Source organism: Scyliorhinus canicula, chromosome 1 (genome assembly GCF_902713615.1).
Source record: "Scyliorhinus canicula chromosome 1, sScyCan1.1, whole genome shotgun sequence".
NCBI lineage: Eukaryota > Metazoa > Chordata > Chondrichthyes > Carcharhiniformes > Scyliorhinidae > Scyliorhinus > Scyliorhinus canicula.
Window position 1 is genome coordinate 131095447 of NC_052146.1, and position 4445 is coordinate 131099891.

General features: G+C 44.6%; 1 non-coding gene across 1 annotated transcript; it reads left to right on the top strand.

Moving 5' to 3' along the window:
• The first annotated feature begins 4059 nt into the window (after positions 1 to 4059).
• Positions 4060 to 4132, top strand: trnav-aac. The gene has a single exon. It is a non-coding gene; the product is annotated as a tRNA-Val (tRNA).
• Positions 4133 to 4445: the final 313 nt, after the last annotated feature.

The window sequence follows — 4445 nt, forward strand, 5'->3', positions numbered from 1 at the left end:
GCCTCCAGAGGGCACAAGGATGGTCCAGGCTAGTCGACTGATTGACCTGCAAAGGAAATGCGATGTCATTAGTGCATCACAGGGGCAGATTGATGGGAGAAAGTTAACTCATGTGAGGCTTTCACCAAGGCAGCATGTGTTGAACCTTCTCACTTTCGACAAGTGTTGAGACCCTGTGAGGTGACTGGGAGAGGGATCACTGTGGAGGAGCGATGTGTGTGTTAAGGGGTGCAGCGGGAGACATGAGGAGGCAGACTTACCCTGGCTGCACGAAGAAGGTCATCCGTCTTCTTTCAGCACTGTAGCCCTGTCCTCTTATGGAATGGGCTGGCACTCACTATCATGGCCATTACCTCCCAGGTAGGGTTGGTGACCTTCCTTGCTGAACGTCTGGCCGATCACAGTACAGTTTGCCACGCCTCTGCTCGACACCAGCCAAACGTTTGGTGAGGGCTCTCTCCGTGCAACGTGGTGCCATCTTCCTGCTATCTAAACCCCGCCTGGACTTGGCACAAGTGCTGGGGAGGCGTCTAAAAGGAGCGCCCCACTGATTACAGAGACTAAGTTTTACCGGGGCGAGCGAATCAGAGGCAAGCTGCCACAAGCTCGGCATGAAACACATGGAAAAAGCAAACATTGTTAAAGGGGCTGAATATACATCGATTTTTCCCACTGACGGTATTCTTCCCAGTTTTCTGGCCAGGACCAACACTAAAAACAAAAATTGGAAAATTCCTCCCTATATTGCTGAACACAGCACATCGTCCTTTCTCAACCAACAATGAATACAAAGGCAAGTTGCACTTCAATTAAGCAGTCACTGGCACGCGACCTGCAGTGTCAAAAATACCTGAGATTTCACAAGAAATTAGAATTAAATTAAATGTTTTGGAACTCATGCAGACTATTTACTTTGTACTTTTGCACTTCCTGAACTTCATTTATATCTGGTTTTCTCAAATCTTGCAATTAGCACATTAATATAAAAACTGTGCATTGCAATTATACTGTTCAGTAATCTGAAATACTTATCTCTTCAGAAAAATGTCCCAACAATCAAATTCTCTCCTGAAATTTGAAGAATAGAAACAAAGGAAAGGGTTATATTTATATCCACACAGTCTGACCTCTGTCAGAGAGATTTGACTCAAGCGCAGAGGTAAAAGAGACTTGACAGGACTGTAATAGTCAAACTGACTGGTATCACATCTGCTCAGGTAGCTGATAATGTCAGATCATTACTTGAGCTGAGGTGTGAGTGTTCACAGCAACATCTTCAATCAACTGGCAACTGGGAAAGTACCAGTGGAATCAAAAAGGAAATTTAAACTGCAGGTGAAAACTGATATCGAACCATTCTACCCACTAGAGTAAACTGAGTATTATCCACGCCCACTGCCTACCACCTTTTGTTTCTCAATGTCCATGACAGCTTTCAACCTTCATGTATATCCTCCTTTCTTGCGTACCAACCCCTCCCTCACCACCATTGCAGACAATGTCCTGAATGTTTTAGATGGTGGGTGTAACGATACGTTTTCAGAAATGTCATTAGTGAACAACAAGGGATTTATTTAGTGATCTACAAAAGCTGCATGTTTGCAGCAAATTCTAGACTATCTCTGCCCAAGAGAGAACTGCTCCCCGTGCTCTGATTCCTACTCTGGAGTCCCGATTGGCCATGCAGGCCAGATTATCTTTAGAACAAAGAACAATACAGCACAGGAACAGAGCCTTTGGCCCTCCAAGGCTTCGCCGACATGGTACCTGCCTAATCTAAGACCGTATGCACTTGCAGGGTAAGTATCCTTCCATTCCCACCCTACTCATATATTTGTCTAGATGCCCCTTAAATGCCACTATCGTACCTCCACCCACCACCTCCCCAGGCAGCGCTTTCCATATCTTTATCACCCTCTGTGTAAAAAACTTGCCTCGCACATCTGTTCTTTTTTTTTTCTTTTATAAATTTAGAGTACCCAATTCTTTTTTCCAATTAAGGGGCAATTTTAGTGTAGCCAATCCACCTAGCCTGCATATCTTTGGGTTGCGGGGGTGAGACCCACGCAGACATGGGGAGAATGTGCAAACTCCACACGGTCAATGACCCAGGGCGGAATTGAACCTGCGTCCTCGGTGCCTCGCACATCTGTTCTAAACTTTTCCCGATGCACTTTAAATCTATGTCCCCTAGTACATGACTCTCCTACTCTGGGAAAGAGTATCTGACTGTCCGCTCTGCCCATGCCACTCATAATTTTGTAGAGCTCTATCAGGTTGCCTCTCAACCTCTGTTGTTCCAGTGAGAACAGACCAAGTGTATCTAACCTCTCCTCATACCTAATGCCCTCCATACCAGGCAACATCCTAGTAAACCGCTTTTGTACCCTCTCCAAAGCATCCACATCCTTCTGGTAGTGTGGTGACCAAAATCGTACACAATATTCCAAATGAGGCCTCACGAACTTCCTAAATTGCAACATGACTTGCCAATTTTTATATTTAATGTCCCGACCAATGAAGGCCAACAAGCCGTATGCCTTCTTGACCACCTTATCCACATGCGTTGCCAGCTGGGGCTGTTTAGCAGAGGGCTAAACCACTGGCTTTGGAAGCCGACCAAGGCAGGCCAGCAGCACGGTTCAATTCCCATACCAGCCTCCCCGTACAGGCACTGGAATGTGGCGACTCGGGGCTTTTCACAGCAACTGCATTTGAAGCCTACAATAAGCCATTTTCATTTCATTTCATTTTCATTTCATTTCATTCACTTGCAGTGATCGGCGGACATGCACGCCCAGATCTCTCTGCCTGTCAATACTCGCAAGAGTTCTATCACTACCGACATGCATTGGACCTTCCAAAGGGTATTACCTCATACTTGTCCGGATTAAACTCCATCTGCCATTTCTCCGCTCAAGACTCCAACTAGTTTATATCTTGCTGTATCCTCTGACAATCCTCTTCACTATTGGCAACTCCACCAATTTTTGTGTCGTCTGCGAACTTACTAATCAGACCAGCTATATTTTCTTCCAATTCATTTATACACATCAAGAACAACAAAGGTCCCTGAACTGATCCTTGTGGACCGCCGCTAGTCACAGCATTCCCTTCAGAAAAGCACCCTTCTACTGCTACCCTTTGTCTTCTGTGTCCAAGCCAGTTCTGTATCCAACTTGCCAGCTCTCCTCTGATCCCATGTGACTTCACTTTTTGTACCAGTCTACCATGAGGTCACCTCGTCAAAGGCTTTGCTGAAGTCCATGTGTACAACATCTACTACGTTTCCCTCATCTATCATCTTTGTCACTTTCTCGAAAAACTCACTCAAATTAGTGAGGCACGGCCTCCCCTTTACAAAGCCATGCTGTCCATCACAAACAAGTCAATTTGTATCCAAATGTTAATAAATCCTGTCTCTAAGAATCTTTTCCAATACTTTCCCCACCACTGACGTAAAACTCATCGGCCGATAATTTCCTGGATTATCCCTGCTGCTCTTCTTAAACAATGGAACAACATTGGCTACACTCCAGTCCTCTGGAACATCACCCATAGCCAATGAGGATACAAAGGTTACTATCAAAGCCCCAGCAATTTCCTCCCTTGCCTCCCTCAGTATTCTGGGATAGATCTCATCAGATCCTTATCTACCTTAATGCTTTTAAAGGTGCCCAACAGCTCTCTTTATTAATATCAACATGACACAGAATATCTACACACTCTACCCTATACTCCTCATCCACCAAAACCTTTTATTTGCTGAATACTGAGGCAAAGTATCAAAGTATTAATTTAGTATCTCACCCATTTCCTCTGGTTCTATACATAGATTCCCTCCTTGAATGGACCAATCCTTTCTCTGGCTATCCTCTTGCTCTTTACATATGCGTAAAACGCTTTGGGATTTTCCTTAATCCTGTTTGCCAACAATATTTCATGACCCCTTTTAGCCTTCCCAACTCCTACTTTACGTTCCTTCCTACTTGCTTTATATTCATCAAGGGCTTCATCTGTCCTGAGCCTTTTAGACCTTACGAATGCTTTGTTTTAGCGGTTTCTGTAGTGTGGTGGTTATCACATTCGCCTAACACGCGAAAGGTCCCCGGTTCGAAACCGGGCAGAAACATCCCGTGCTTCTCACGAATGCTTTGTTTTTCTTTTTGACAAGGTTCATAATATCCCTCGTTATCCAGGGTTCCCTATACTTGCCACCCTTATCTTTCGTCCTCACAGGTACATGCCGGTCCTGAATTCTAATCAACTGACATTTGAAAGCCTCCCACATGCCTAATCCTCCAGATCCTGCCTAATGCTGTTGTAATTAGCCTTCCCCCAGTCTAACACGTTTACCTGAAGACCACTCTTGTCCTTATCCATAAGCAGCTTAAAATTTACATAATTATGCTACTTTTCACGAAATGAACTACTGAAACTTCAAT